Below are 16,558 nucleotides of genomic sequence, written 5' to 3'. Positions count from 1 at the left end.
GAAGAGAAAGAAAACAAAGGGACCATCTGACGCACAACACACAGTAAAAATAAAACCTTTTGTTCAGAACATGCTGCCTCCTTTGATTATTGTTGCTATACTTCAAGCTTTACTTTAACTTCACATGAACTGGCAGCCAAGTGTCTCATCGTAGAGACCATCACCATCATCATCTCAGGTCGCTGTGTTTGCACAAACTGACATCAGTCAGAGGAGAGTCTGTGTTCCCTCACTCCGGGTGTTCCTGCTCTTACACTGGAACGGAGCAGGAACTGGGATGGGATGGTAAAACTGACACCTTTGACTGGCCCCATTAACTCATTTCATTTCACTTTTATCAGTTTTCCCAATTTATTATAATTTTTTTGTAACTACAAGTTTAAACCCCCCCCCCCACAAAACTCAAAATAGTTTATAATTGGAACAAACAAAGAGTTGATTCGTTGGGGACAAAGAGAGTGAGTCCGCTGCCAGACTGATACCGTCAAACTTACAGATGGTGTGTTCCACATTTTCCACGAGGACCTGGGAGAAAAAACCAAGACGACTGGAAAATGAACGATGACACTTTGGTGATCCGATCTGTCGAGGCGTGGACGCTGAGGGTGTGCTGTGGTATCTGCACCGACAGATGCTTCACCTCCTGTAAGCTGCGAGGTTTTTGTCCAGCACGTCTCACACATGCACGATTGGACTGAGACCCGGGAATCTGGACGCCGCCTTCTAACATCAGCTTTGAGGTTCTTGCTCCCTGACACCTGCAAACAGGAGCCACGATGCAGAGATAACCAGTGCATTCACTTCACCTGTCACTGTATCCACTCTAACAATAAATATAAATGAAACAAAAAAACCCACTGATGTCAGCAGCCTACACCTGTCCGGAGAGGCTGGCCGACGCAGAGATGGTACCAAACCCCAAATTTCAGTCCGAGAATAACTCAGGAAGAGCTCCAGACCTGAACCAGAGCAGCACGGCTGCTGCTGGATTATGTAAAAGTGAGTGATCAGGTGACACTTGTGCAGAAAAGTCAAGAAGCTGCAAACCGGCTGTCAGGAGAAGTACTGATGAGCAGAGGGACTTTGATTAATATTTTGTAAAGATATCGAGACGTTTAATAGGCCTACATCAAAGAGAGAAGATAAACATCAGCTGTGATCATTTCTCATGTCAGTATCAAATGAAGAGGATGATGAGGCACGAAACAGAAAACCTTTTCATCTTTTCGTGTATTTATTTTTAAAAAGAAAAACTAAATGGAGTCAAGCTGGGAGATTATTCCGCTCAGAGGAAGTTATTCCATTCCATGTCTCTATCCTGGACTGCCCCTGATTTTGTTTTGTTGTAAAGACTTTATCAGTTAATCAGCATCGATTCAGCCAGAGTTTAATAGTCAGAGGAACATCTCTAACAGGGACGTGAAGTTGGCTCTGAATGTGAGAATGTGAGGTCCTGGAAACAGCTGACAGAGAGGACGCCTGTGCAGGGGTCACCGAGGTGTGTTTGTAGCGGCCGGTGTTACTCGGGCTGCCTGTTTGAGTATTTCTGTAACTCCAGCACACAAAGTGAACTTGCCTGATGTTATAACTGCTTATTGGTCTTGACTCATATTTTTGACACTATAAAGTTCTTTTACAGGCACAACGAGCCAAAAAAGACAAGAAACTCAGAGGGAGAAATCAGAGAATATCAGAGCCAGGCAGAAGAAACTGATTTGGATCAGAGAGCAGGGTGTAGCTGAGCTGAGTCGTCTGGCTGCCAGATGCCAGCAGGCTGATGCAGACGGATGAGCGAGGCAGATTACTGAGGATCGGTGTTAAGGAGGTCGAGGGCTGCAGGAAGTGGGTTACAATCAGACAAACAGATCCTTTAATTGGTTATTTGGTCAAAGTGGAGCAGAAGCCGGGGCAGGTACGACTGGCTGCAGGCTGATTGGACGTCAGGTGCTGAGTGAGGGACTGAGCGAGATGGTAATAAGAAGAACACGGCATAAAGATAAAGACGTGATAACAAAGTATTCGAACATAAACCCAACAGTATTTAAACTGTTTTGTCGTACGGTGACCTCAGACAGACGGCAGGTTTCGGCACATTGTTGCTTGTTTTTCCCACATCAGTGTGTTTGTGAACAGGAAGTCCTTCGGGATTTAAATCCTGACAAAGAAAGATTTCTGTGAAAAAAGCAGTGAAACTCAAACACTAGAGGAAGTGCAGCTTTTGCTGCTTTACTTCTGCACCCTGGAGGTTGGTGCTCGGTAATCAAAGGCTAATTCAGCTGTGACACAGTCCCAGACTCGGTGCTCTTTGCAAGGATCCTTCCTTTCTCCACGAGCACCACATCTGCACCACAAACACTGCTTCAATCATCTTCCTCAGGAGAATATTCCACACTAAACCGTCCTGTCATTTCCTGTTAGCAGAGTTTTATGTATGGAAAACCCATCAGGCAGGTTTGGCTGCAGTCGAGACAAACCTGCGTAACCGTCCTCTAGTAATTCACAGTGACATTTCTTGTATAATCGCTGGAGGAGGACACAGGTTTAAAAGCATTGCTCTGTCAGAGTCCTTTGGAGCCGGTTTGTGACGGATGTTTGGATGACGGCGCTCGACTTTCCTTTCCACTCTTCTGTCTCCAGAAGTGCTGGATCTGCATCGTACTGCACGCCTGCTGTTATTCACTCTGACCCACAAATTGTCTGCAGCGGGGCTGAATAACTTTCAGCACTAACGGTCACGTCGAGGCCTCACCGGCCTGCTGTCTCTGCCCTCATTAATACTGATTATCAGACAGTTCACCCACACAGGCGCTCGGCCGCTCTCTGCGCTGCATTCCTCCCTATCGTGTGACGAAGCTCGGCTCATGCTGCAGTCACCGGAGGGCGCAGGTTTGTAGAATCGAGTGGATTTTAAAATCACAGTTGAGTCGAGCTGAAAAGCCAACGCTGTGAGAACATGTTTCAATTGTGTGAATGGATTAAATTCAGTTTTATTTATGGAGGTGAGGGACAGTATGGCTTCTCTTGCTTGTGGTCCTTAAGTAAATTACTGTAGTTAATTAGACGGACTTTTCCCAGCAGATCTGCCCAGATGTCCGTCTTCCATCCACCTGCTCCAGGTGTTTATGCCCGAGTCTTCCCAGGAGCTTTGCTGTTGGGGCCGTTTGCCCCTGGTTGGATCTACAAAGCCAAATCAGTCCTGGGTGAGGGGCTAGCCTAAGCATAGCTCGCACGAAAGGTGATACTAGTCAGGCATCGAGTGATGCATGAACAAAACTGTGTTTCCCAGCACTTTCAGTTATTTTGGTCTCGGACTGAGTTCCATTTATTTTTGCTGATGTTCACCAGCTGCACAGCTGTCACACTGCAGCAGCACATGGTGCACACAGCTGTGGTCACTCATCGTGGGCATGAATGTCATTTTTTTTAATGATTTCTTTTTCAGGATTCATTTAGATGAGTTGGTTTCCTGGTACCGACCCGACTTTAAGTGTAGTCCATAAACTTTTGAAAAGACCTTCCAGAAGCTTAATGCTAAGCTGCTTTATCCAAAACCAGCTCTGATGTGTGTTTGGGGTCATTGTCCTGCTGGAACACCCGCCTGTGTCCAGCTGCTGATCTGAGGTGTAATTGCAGATTTTGGAGTCCGTCCTCCTTCATCACTCCAGAACCACGGCCCAGAGCGTGATGCTGCCACCGCCATGCGTCACAGCTGCAGTGTTCTCAGGGTTGAAAGCCTCACCTTTGCTCCTCCAATCAGCTCCATCTATGTCTCGTCTGACCATCAAACTTTTGGCTCGTCCACGTGAGCTCGTTGATTTTGGAGCAGGAGCTTCTTTCTTAGTCAGTCCATGGAGATGTGAGACTGGCTTCACTGTGGAAGCGCCACTGTGACGGTGTGACAGTTTGGGTCTTCTTCCTTTCATAAAGTGGCACATCTGAATAACTTGTTCAGAAATGATTCACAGACCTTCACAACTTGTGGAAATGCGCAGTTCATCTTCTTAGAACGACTCCAAGAACCTCAGAGAAGATCCGAGTCCTTCCGACGAGTGCTGTCAAACAAATGCTTTTAATTTAAAGTGTCAACCACGATCACCTACGAGAAGTTAACCGACACCGTAGAACCTTCAGCTCCATTTATTACAGATGAAAGTGAGTGTTTGTGAATATTTGAGCCTGTTTGTGTCACGGGTCTGGGTCCGTTGGACCCAGTATGTGGAGTTTCATGTTTTTGTTATTCCATGTTTGAGGTTATTATGTTTTGGTTTTAGTTTGCATCAGGGATTGTTTTCTTGTTCTCTTGTTGTGTTTATGATGATGATTATGATGTTTACTATTTGAGTTTCATGTTTAAGGATTTGTTCTCGGTTGTATCTCACGTTTAGTTTAGTTCAGGTTCCATGTGTCATTCTGTCTGTCTCTCAGTGTCAGGTCTGCGTCTTGGTGTGGTGTTCTCATTTCCTGTTTTATTGTGAAGGTCTGGGTCTCATGTGAGTGTGTTCAGTTTTACCTCTGTCTCGTCTTGTTGATCATTCCCAGCTGTGTCCACCACCTGTGTGTAATTCCCCTGTGTTTCTCTGGGTGTATTTAAGTCATGTCCTCCGTTATTGTAGTTGCTGGGCCGTCTGTGTATTCCACCCTGCCTCATCTGCGTTTCTACCATGGCTCACCCGTGTGTTCTCCCTGCTGTCCGCCGTTAGTCTCTTCTGGTCGTTCTCGTTAAGGTTTGTGCTCTGTAGTTTAGTTGATCCCAGTATAGTTTAGTTCTAGCTCCATTTGCCGTTTGTATTTACTTTCATGTTCAATAAACCACCTTTACACCTTCACGACTGCCTGCATTTGGATCCTCCTTCATTTCCTCCACACGGCTCACCTCACTCGCCATGACAGCAGTTTGACAGCAGAGAAATAAATTCAATTTCTTATACACACTTCTTGTTTTTCATTAAAGATGTATACTGTACAATCATTCCACCCTGGAAAGAGAAAACGTCAAAGAAATCATTCAAAGTAAGAATGTGAAATAAATCCACACAACCTTTAACTCTGCAGCGAGGTCACACAGCAGCAGTCTGCAGGCTTTCACCAGCTTGTCTTCATGAATATTCTCAGCTCTGTATCTGCCGTGGTCACAGAACAGTCCGAACATGGTGTAACAACAGACAACTCGCACATTACATTCATCTGCAAGATTACATGCAAAGAAGAACGCAATACGGAGCCTTCCATCCAGTGACGTCAGCGTGACGCAGCTATTTCCAAATATGACCCAAATATCTGCACAAAAACCTCACTGTGTGTGTTACTGTCAGCATGTTTGCACGAGGCACAGGCGGCGTCAGTGCGCTGAAAAGTGTCTGTCAGGTAAGTCGGGGGATCGCATCTTCTGCTCTGTGGCTCCAGAAGCAGCAAATCCTCCTGATAAAGCGCCCCTCCCTCACCTCCCTCACCTCTTCACCTCCCAATTCAATTTAATTTAATTCAATTCAAATTCTTTATTGTCCAACAAGGGGAAATTAGTTTAGCAGCAGGATAAAAGTAAACAGAACAATAATATTAAATAATAATGACAATAATAGTGATAGAAAGTCACAGGACACTTGTTTGCCATTAAGGTGACAGGATGCAGTGGGGATAAAAGAAACCTGGAGTCTTTTAGTCTTCCTTGGAGGTACTCTACAACGGCGGCCGGAAGGCAACAACCAGGGTTTTAATAGTTTTGCAATTTTCATTAGTTTTTATTTTTATTTCGTTTTGACTTCAGATTTTCAATTTTATATCAGTTTTAATTAGTTTTTACCAGTTGTTTGCTAGTTTAGTTTTTATTTTTTTTTTGAATCCTTAGTTTCAGTTTAGTTTTGATTAGTTTCAGTTATAGTTTTAGTTGTTTGCAAAAATTAAGTCCAACAAAATCCCAGTTTCATCACATCAGTCATGCTCTTCTGCTCATCCTCGGGTATGTTGCTATTCCAGCTACCATACCCTGCACAGGTCGCCTGTCTGTCGCAGGGCTAACACGCAGAGACAGACAACTCACATTCCCACCTATGGGTTCTTTAAATAAATAAATAAATAAATAAAGGCAGATGAACAACCATTGATACCAGGCAACTATAAAATGTATATCTTGGCCCCAATGAGACTATTAGCTCCTGCAGCACCGGGTGTTCGTAATTTTGGTTCAAGTGAATTGATAAACTTTTTGAAGGTGATTGACTCACACAGTTGTGTAGATGTCCCCGTCCTGTTGTCTCGGGATGCATCACGCTGCCTTGCCTGGGTTAGCTTCTGTTTCTGGGATGAGGGTTGAGTGTGCTCCCTTACCTTCTCAAGGTAAGCTAGGTTAGCCTTCTTGTGTGAGCTTTTCAAGTGCACTTTAAGGTTTGTGGGATTTTTTCCCTTTAGAAATGTCCCTCATAATTTGTCTCTTTCCACTACAAGACACTTGCTTTATCCAAAACACAGTCATATTCAAAGTAATCCCAAATTGGACTCAGGCGCTTTCTCCCGACTTTTCCTGACATGATTCTGCGCGTGGGCGGAGCAGCAACACAGACGACTCGACTAACGTACTGCCACCTGCTGGCATAATGAGACACAGGAAGAAAAAATCTGGGAACTAAACTTCATTTTCACCCTCGACTATTGTAGGACACGCACACATCAATGAAAACTAAACACATTTTTGCTATAAATTCAGTTCATTTTAGTTTTGTGAACACTCATTACAGTTTTAGTTAGTTTTCCTTTTTTTGTTTTTATTTTTATTTCCGTTAACGAAAATGTTTTTTCACTTCTACACAGCAAATCCAGCATGTCCAAATTAACACTGTCGGATTTGATTTCAACACTATTAAAGTGTCTATATGGGTCCACACCAGAGAGTGTTAATTTAACTCTTTTTGGAGAGTTGGTACGTTAACTCTGATTTAGTGTTAAACACCAAATCTGTCTGGAGTTGATAATTTAACACTTGGTGTTAAGAGTTTATATATTAACTCTCAAAGAGTATTTTAGTTTAACTACGTAAGAGTTAACTTCTAATTCATTCTAAAAAGCGGGAATTTTACTGTTCTGAACTTCTAGAAATTTCTTTTGGAAATAAACATTTACTAAAAAGATGCAATGGTTCTTGAAAAACATTTATTCTGAACTGTGCACCACAATTTCAAAACATTTTCTGAAAGATGTAACAGTATACATGTTCTCACTTTCATTAGAATTTTGTTTGTCAAAAGGTCTGACATGGTAAATGCAAATAACAGCGCCCATGTGGTTTATGAGAACGACACACAGAGTGTTTCACTACAGACGCAGGAGGCTGATGACGCGGCTGAAGGAAGACTCTCCGGCTCGGTGATTCTGATTGGTCTCAGAGTGCCGGCGCCGTGATGCGTTCCTGACCTCAGACTGTTCATCCATCATCGGCCTGCAGCAGCTTTGGCGGCCTCAGCAGCAGGATTCAACGCTGCTGACGTGCTGATGAAGCTGAGGGGCGTTAATGCGCTCTGAGGGCATTAAAACGCCGGTGCTGAAGCAGGAACATTAGGCGTGCGGCGTCTGCGCCGGGCTTTACATCAGCGCTGGACTCTCACAGTGTCGTGCACAGTTTGCTCTCCGGCCTGAAAGCAGTACGATGCATAATAATAAATCTTCTCCCACTGATTTATGGATCAGCCGCTGAGCTGATGTTTTCATCGTTTGCATGTGAAATCAGGCGTCTTTCGGCTGTTTTTGACCAGAATGATCAATCTGAGGAAAATTCAGACCTTCGTGTTTTTGCATTAGTCATATGTGAGACTGCATGTTTCCAATATTCGGTTGCGTGTTTGACCTTTTCTGCTCTCAGAGCTTCAGCTCCTGTGGGACTGGCCACCTGCCCGGGCTGAAGACGATCGATGGATGGAAACTGTCCTTCTGTGAAATGCTCCTCTCTGCTCCACCTCTCCTCCCTCCTGTCTTGTAAACATAATATAATCTGCATGTGTCAATCAAATTACCTCCAGATCTCTCATTTTTCATGTGATTATTAAGTTATTCATCCATTTATTTTATAATACTTTATCAATACATATCAGCGATCAGAAAAACAAAATATTAATGCGCTGTCTCGTGATGTGAGAGGTGATGTCACGGGTCTGGATTATGATGAATTATTCTCTGTTGATCAAAGTAGGAAAAGGAGAATAAAATGAGAAGATGTCAGTGAGAAGTAAGACAAATAAAAGTCGTACAAACTCATTTTGTTTTAAACCCAAGGAGTAAAAGCAGGTTTTCAGACGGGTTTTGAAAGTGTCTGATGTGAAGGAGCAGTTTGTTCCACAGTTTAGGATCAGTCCCAGCAAAGACCTGGTCTCTGTGCTTTAATCTGGACCTCAGGAGAGTGCCCGCCCTATTTGACCTGCAGACCTGAGCGATCTTGCAGGAGTGTACCAATTCAAAACATCAGAAAGGTATGAGGGTGCTAACCCGTGCAACGCCTTAAAAACAAATAATTAAATCTTAAAATCAAATGGAAAACTAACTGGCAGCCAGTGTAATGATGCCAGTGTGGGAGATATGTGTTCTTGCTTGCGTGTACCAGTTAGTAACTGTGCTGCAGCATTTTGGACCAGCTGCAGATGGCTAACTGATGGCAGGCTGACACCAGCTGTCCTCAACATGAAGAAGAAGGCTTTCAGGAGCAAAGTGAAGGAGGAGATGAAAGCAGCACAGCGGGAGGTGAAACGCTGCCTGAGGGAAGCAAAGGACACCTACAGGAGGAAGGTGGAGCAGAAGTTGGAGAGGAACAATATGAGGGAGGTCTGGAATGGTGTGAAAACCATCACAGGCCACAACACCAAGAAAAGCACAGTGGGGGGGCGCTGTGGAGAAGACAAACGAACTCAACAACTCCTTCAACAGGTTTGACCAGCCCACAACCCCCCCACCCTCACCTTCACTACAGAGTCCTCTCCCCACTCTCCTGCCTCCCTCGCTTCCCCCCCTTCCTGACACCATGACACCCCCCTCCTCCAATCCCTCTCTCAGCAGCAAGACATCTCCCCCCCTCCCCTCCTCCCAAACATCTCCCAGTGTCACAGTGGATCAGGTCAGGAGGCAACTGAGGAAGCTTCGCCCCAGAAAGGCAGCAGGCCCAGACAAGGTGTGTCCTAGGATGCTAAAGGCGTGTGCTGCTGAACTTGGGGAGCCGCTACAACGAGTCTTCAACCTCAGTCTGCGACTGGGGAGAGTGCCCGCCCTATGGAAGACATCCTGCATCGTCCCGGTCCCTAAAAGGAACCGGCCCAATGAGCTGAATGACTTCCGACCGGTGGCACTGACGTCACATCTTATGAAGACTCTAGAGCGGCTCTTCCTCAACCTCCTCCGACCACAGGTACAACATGCCCAGGACCCACTACAGTTTGCATACAAGGCGGGTGTCGGAGTGGAGGATGCCATCCTGTACCTCCTACACAGAGCCCACTCACACCTGGATGGGGGAAAAGGCACGGTCAGGATCCTGTTTCTTGACTTTTCCAGTGCCTTTAATACCATCCGGCCCTGTATGCTTCAGGAAAAACTGAACAGGATGGAGGTGGACCCCTGCCTGGTGGCTTGGATCTCCGACTACCTCACCGACAGACCACAGTACGTCAGGCTGAAGAACATCACGTCTGACACAGTGGTCAGCAGCACAGGAGCACCACAGGGAACTGTGCTGTCCCCTCTTCTCTTCACCCTGTACACCTCTGACTTCTGCTACAACTCTGAATTATGCCACATTCAGAAGTTTGCAGACGACACAGCCATCATGGGGTGTATCTGGGATGATCAGGAAGAGGAGTACAGAAGTCTGGTGAGGAACTTTGTCGCATGGAGTCACACAAACCACCTGCAACTCAACACCTCAAAGACTAAGGAACTGGTTGTGGACTTCGGGAGGTCTAGAGCAGGTCCACTGCCGGTTCAGATAGAGGGGGAGGAGGTGGAGGTGGTCAACAAGTACAAGTACCTCGGGCTGTGGGTGGACAATAAACTGGACTGGTCATGCAACACAGAGCACCTGTATAAAAAAGCCCAAAGCCGACTGTACTTCCTCAGGAGGCTGAGGTCTTTTAACATCTGCAGGAAGCTCCTGAGGATGTTTTACCAGTCGGTGGTTGCTGGAGTACTTTTCTATGCTGTGGTGTGCTGGGGGAGCAGCACAGCAAAGAAGGACTCATCCAGGCTGGAGAAACTGATCAGGAGGGCTAGCTCTGTGGTCGGCATGAAGCTGGACACTCTGGTGACAGTGGCAGAGAAAAGGACATTAAAGAAACTGATGGACATTATGGACAATGCTGGGCATCCTCTGCACACGGCCATTAACAACCAGAAGAGTCTGTTCAGTGACAGGTTGCTTCTCCCAAAGACAAGAACTAACAGACTTAAAAACTCCTTTGTCCCACACGCCATCAGACTGTTTAACTCCTCTCTGGAGGGGAGAGGGAGGGGAAACAGGAGGACAAAGGAGGGGGGAACAACTAAGCTGTAGTGCCTCTTCACCTCACTGTACAATACCTTGTGCAATACTTTTTGTAAATAGTCAACAGTGCAATAGACTCAATACTTGAAATGTGCAATTCACTTGTATTTTTATTTTTATTCCTATTTATTCTATTTATCCCCTTCGTATATTTTATTTATATTGTCTCTGTATTTATATATATGTGTGTGTGTATAACTCTGTAACTTCTGTCGGTGCTGTGCTTTTTTGGAAATCGAATTTCCCAGAGGAACCCACCCGAGGGATTAATAAAGTTCTATCTTATCTTATCTTATCTTATCTTATCTTATCTTACCAGAGTAAAGACAGCAGTCGAGGCATGAACAGCTCTCTCAGAGTCTCTGAAACATGGTTTCACTTTGCAAGTAGCCAAAGATGAAAGAAACTGGACTTGATTACAGCGTTAATCTGTTTATCAAACGTTAGATTAGAGCCAGAGATCACTCCTATGTTCCTCACAAAGGCTTTTTAAAGAAAATACATTTCTAAAGGGCCAAAGTTGCAGTGGTCACAGGGACCAAACACAATCACCTCAGTTTTCTGTTCATTTAAGCTAATAAAGTTTAAATGAACAGCACGGTGGCGCGGTGGTTAGCACTGTTGCCGCACAGCAAGAAGGTCCTGAGTTCAATTCCACCATCAGGCCGGGGTCTTTCTGTGTGGAGTTTGCATGTTCTCCCCGTGTTTGCGTGGGTTCTCTCCGGGTACTCCGGCTTCCTCCCACCGTCCAAAGACATGCAGCTTGTGGGGATAGGTTAATTGGATAATCCAAATTGTCACTAGGTGTGAATGTGCGAGTGAATGGTTGTCTGTCCCTGTGTGTTGGCCCTGCGACAGACTGGCGACCTGTCCAGGACATACCCCGCCTCTCGCCCTGTGACAGCTGGGATAGGCTCCAGCGCCCCCCGTGACCCTGAAAAGGAGAAGCGGAAGCGAATGGATGGAAGTTTAAATGTTCTCTTCTTCCATGTTTTCCAGTATTTGCTTTTCCCGTTCCTGTTTGTAATTTCGTTTCCGTGTTGAGTTACTTGTGTTTGCATCTACATCCTGTCGCCACACAGACGCCCGTCACACAGTCATCGTGGGTCACTGTTGGCTGTTAGCTGCAGGCTAACACCTGCAGACAGGTGTCGTGCTGCGTCGCTGCTGGATACAGAGCTGCTCCCACCTGCCTTCGCAGCATCACCTCCTTCATCATTCGCTTGTTATTTTCTTTGAGTCTTTTAATAATCCTCCTCTGCTCACACAAACCCGTCTGTGCAGTAAAATATGAACATAACAAAGTGCACGAGCCTCTAAACATCTTCTTTATGGCCGACTGACAGACGTGTCTCTGGGAAGCACAACAAAATGTAAGTGAGGATATTACTCAACATACACATCAATGAGAGGGAGAGCCAATCGGCGTGCTGCTGTTTAAGCCTGGTTTTCTGCCGCAGCGCGACAGATTTGTGGATATTTCCCCCTGTTTTTATAACATCGTTAAAACAATGAGTTTATTTTTCAGTTTGACGAGAAAGTGGCGAGCGGGAGTGAATCTGTCACGATGAACATGCTAGAAGCTCTCACAGTCTCTGATTCAGCATCCTGACTTTGTGAAGTCCTTTTCCGCCTCCTCTTCACCCACGCCTTCATCATTTTCCTTCAAAAAACTTCTTATGTCTGTCTTGAAGTGCTTTAGCTGGAAAGCCACCACATCAACCTGACGTGCAGCATCAATGACTGGTGAAGGCTGAGACGTTGCTCTGGGCTACAAAGAAATGAAACATGGTGTTGTAATAATCATTTGGTGCTTTAGAAGTGATTAGGCTCCAGCAGCTGAAAGCACTTTGCAGTGAGGGATGAGCTGAAGCTCAGCAGATGGAGATGGATGAGAGCGCGAGCTTCATGCATCAGCGCGGTGTTAACGAAGCGCTGGTGTTTGTGAATCACTCTGATGAAAGAGCTTCTCCTCGCGCCGTGTTGTGAATATAAAAAGGCATTGAGACGCCCCGTGGAGGGTTTGGATCGCCGAGGTCACCGAGAGGGGGCGGGGTTCAGTTTGCCCAACGGCTCGAGGGAAATGTGACATGTGTTGGGGTGAAGGTAGCGAACCACTTTGGCCGGGGTGGGCGGAGCTCACGTAGAAACATAGAAACAGTAACGTCCTGGAGCTCGCTGCACAAACGTCATCACCATCATTATGTAACAGCACAGTAAGCCAATCAGCTGACATCCTAGCGCTGCACGTCTCAACCATAAAACAAACATTCAAATATCTGTTTCATCATCTGCACTTTATTACCGACACCGAGATTTTACGACATTTTTATACTTTATTTAGAAATACCAATCCATCATTTATGAGGATTTACATCAAGAACAAACAAGTTGTTTAGAAAGTCTGTAGGATTATGACAGAGACGAGCGAGCAGCAGCAGTCACAGGGTAACGTGGAAAGTACTGAAGCTTACTCATTTAAGGCTGAAGAGTTTAGTTGAGCTTTAGTCTAGTTTCTGTTTCTTCTTTGTCTCCTGATTTACGAGTCTTTCCCTGTGCAGTCTGTCATGTGTCGTCATGTAAATGGTAAATGGTCTGTATCTGTACAGAGCTTTACACACCCAGTCATCCACACATTCACACACATGGCAGCTACGTTGTAGCCACAGCCACCCTGGGGCGCACTGACAGAGGCGAGGCTGCCGGACACTGGCGCCACCGGGCCCTCTGACCACCACCAGTAGGCAACGGGTGAAGTGTCTTGCCCAAGGACACAACGACCGAGACTGTCCAAGCCGGGGCTCGAACCGGCAACCTTCCGATTACAAGACGAACTGCCAACTCTTGAGCCACGATCGCCCGGAAGGGACAGCATGTCTACGTTCCACTATATTTCCTGTTTTATTTTGAAAGTCTTGTGTGTCCATGTTCAGTGTGTTTAGTTGTACTTCCCCTGCGGCGTTCAGGTGCATTTGTGTCAGCTGTGTTTCCAGGTGTTTCCACTTCCCTCATCACCCTCGGGTCCTTACCACAAACACACCTGCTACTCAGCCATGACAGTTATCACGCTACTTTAGGCTGCTCGCCTGTGCAAATGCGTCACCTGATAATGCAGGAAATTGTCTCCAGAGTATTTAAGAGTTTATTTAGTTTACTCAGATAAAGTCAGGTGAACGGTGAAAGCACATCTCTGCAGATTACTGTGTTCATCTTTCCTTTGACCCTGACGAGTCTCTTCGTTCTTGCTGCAGAAAAACACCCCCGCAGCATGATGCTGCCACCACCGTGCTTCCCTGTTGGTGCCGTGATGAGCTCTGCCTGGTTTCCTTCAGACACGATGCTCGGCATTCAATCTCAGTCTCGTCACACCAGAATTTTGTTTCTCGCGCTCCGAGAGTCCTTCAGGTGGCTCTTGGTAAGCTCCAGGTGGGCTGTCATGTGTTTTTTTTACTGAGGAGTGACTTCCATCTGACCACCCTACCAGACAGGCCTGGTGGAGTACTGCAGAAATGATTGTTCTTCAAGAAGGTTCCCCTCTTTCTAAGGAGCGATGCTGGAGCTCGGTCAGAGTGGCCATCACCTCCCTGACTAAAGCCCTTATCTCTTATCCCCATTCTGGATGACGGAGGCCGCTGTGCTCACTGGGACCTTTTCTGTGCTCGATACAATCCTAAGTCGGAGGTCTACAGAAGTTATGTGCTGTCCTCGCCCTGAGTCTCTTGGTTTCACCAGCTAGACAGCGAGATAACAATGCTCCAATAACCAGACTTATTTTCCTTTTTGCGCTGATTTATTGAAGAATGGCCTCTGACCATTGCCTTCTCTTTGACCATCGTAAAACTGAAAGTACAAAATACTGTATTAGCTAACTAACATTGTAAACTAGCTTGTTACACTCTTACTGCAAGCTAACAAGATAAAACGTTCAAATGTACAAATTATCGTACCATTTTTACACAAAACAAAAGATAATAGTTATTTTATCGACACTCATACTTACAGACATATCTTGTCCAAGGCAACAACATTTTAAGGTCCGTATCAGCTTAGAACGATAACATTACGGTATCACTTTCCGCCATCTTTTATTTCTTCTTCACGTTCTCATTTTTTCCTTTCCCAAAGTAACCGAACCCAAAGCAGCCACTAGAGGGAGCTCTAGGGCAGCTTACAACTATAATATCCGATTTAAGTTATAAAAGGCAGAACAAGTTACCTTCTTCAGCTCTGAGACTTATTTCTTCGAGCTGTCACTAAAGCTCATGATCATCTTTGAGACAGTCGTTCACAGTTCAAAGCTCCTTCTGGCTGGAATCAGAGAACTGTCCACAGGTGAAGCCTGAGACCACCGAGACCAGACCCAGAATGAGAAAGCATCCAGATTCTTTATCTCACTGGTTAGTTTATGTAATCACTAACCTAATGGAGCTCTGCCAATTGTCATCAGGACACTTGCAAAAGAACATTTTGTTCTTGAGATTCAAATGTTCCTGGCAAAATAAATTGTCCGTGTCAGAGGAGGAGTTCAAGTAAAGGCAAAATTTAACACCTTCAGTCACGACTTCTTTAATGATCTCAGCTCCCAAACTACTCACTGTTTAACCACCACTGTTAATCTGTGCTCGATACAATCCTGTGTCGGAGAACTACAGACAGCTCCTTGGACTTCATGGCTTGGTTTGTGCTCCAACATGCAGCTATGGGACCTTATACAGACAAGCCTGTGGCTTCCTAAATCTGTCCAATCAGCCAGATTTAGAAACATCCGACAGATGATCAGTGGAAACAGGATGCACCAAAGCTCATTTCTGAGCATCACGGTCTGTGAAATCTGTCTGGATTCCCTGCATTTCGCACAAACAACAGATGAAGAGCCTTTTGTTTGAGGTAATAGGTGGAGACGAATGTTCAGTCATCTGGAAAAAGTGAGATCGTGAATCACGATTAAAGTGCTTTTCTCATGTCTCTCTGTTCTTGTCCTCTAATCTTCTCAGCTCTTTAGTCACGGACACCTCAGAGTGACTCCACCTGTTCCTCCACCTTTCTGCTTTGATGGCATCCTGTTTACGTTTTCCGTGTTAGCATCCATCCTGTGAAGCGAGCGCTTGGCTGCGTTATCATCAGCTGTCAGCTCACGGCGTCAGCGGGTGTTTGATGTCTGCACCTCGTCAATGCTGATGATGGGACAAACCCACCTTTGTCTGAGGGTTACAGTCAAATCAGTGACTGGATGGAGAGCAGTTTATCTGAATTGACTCAGTGAGGGGCAGATTGCCGGAGAAATGCTGATTAATGTGCCGTTTCCATAACTGCTGCTGAAATTTAAGGCCTCACAGGGCGGTGCGTGACCTCTGATGACCTCTTTGCGAGAGAGAGATCAGTGTTTGTCTGCTGTTTGCTATTATGGGATGAAGTATGCGTAGGAAGGTCACAGGTGAGGCGAGGCTGTTACGTAACATCACCAGTAATGTAATGACCTAAAACAACTCGCTGTGCTTTCCTTCAAACGTTTCATGACACCAGGCGGAAAAACGAATGTAGTAAACTGAGCGTAACTCGCGCTGACACGTCCTGCTCGCCTCTGCGTTCAATCCAAACACAGAAAGCTCCACAGGCCGACCTCATTAAACTCACAGCGCTGCACTCTGTGTTTTCATCGCCTCTGATGATGTGCAGCTGTGCTTTCACACACCACTCGCTCCCTTGCTTTTGGCCTTTTGCAGCTTCATGTGATGAAACATTGATGAAGTCGCCTTCGCAGCTCAAACCGACGAGCAAAGTCCAGCTCGATGGCTCAACCGCTGCTGTGCTGATCTTCGCCCACACCTAAACAGCTTTTTCCCCGTCTGTTAATTTTTTTAATTGCTTGTTTGTTTGTTTATGTGGTTTATTTGTTTATAATCATCAGCATTAATGAGGTGCACAAATCAAACACCCGCTGACGCAGTTCTTCGTTAACCACGTTAATGAAGAACTGCAGAAGTTTCCATCAATTTAATGACATTGTAGCCGTCGCATTGAAATGTAATTATTATGTGATTGCAATGT

The sequence above is a fragment of the Rhamphochromis longiceps genome, linkage group LG7 (genome assembly GCF_057381845.1).
Source record: "Rhamphochromis longiceps isolate RC_006_pf linkage group LG7, R_longiceps_female_GT1.1, whole genome shotgun sequence".
Lineage (NCBI taxonomy): Eukaryota > Metazoa > Chordata > Actinopteri > Cichliformes > Cichlidae > Rhamphochromis > Rhamphochromis longiceps.
This window is presented reverse-complemented; position numbering follows the sequence as displayed.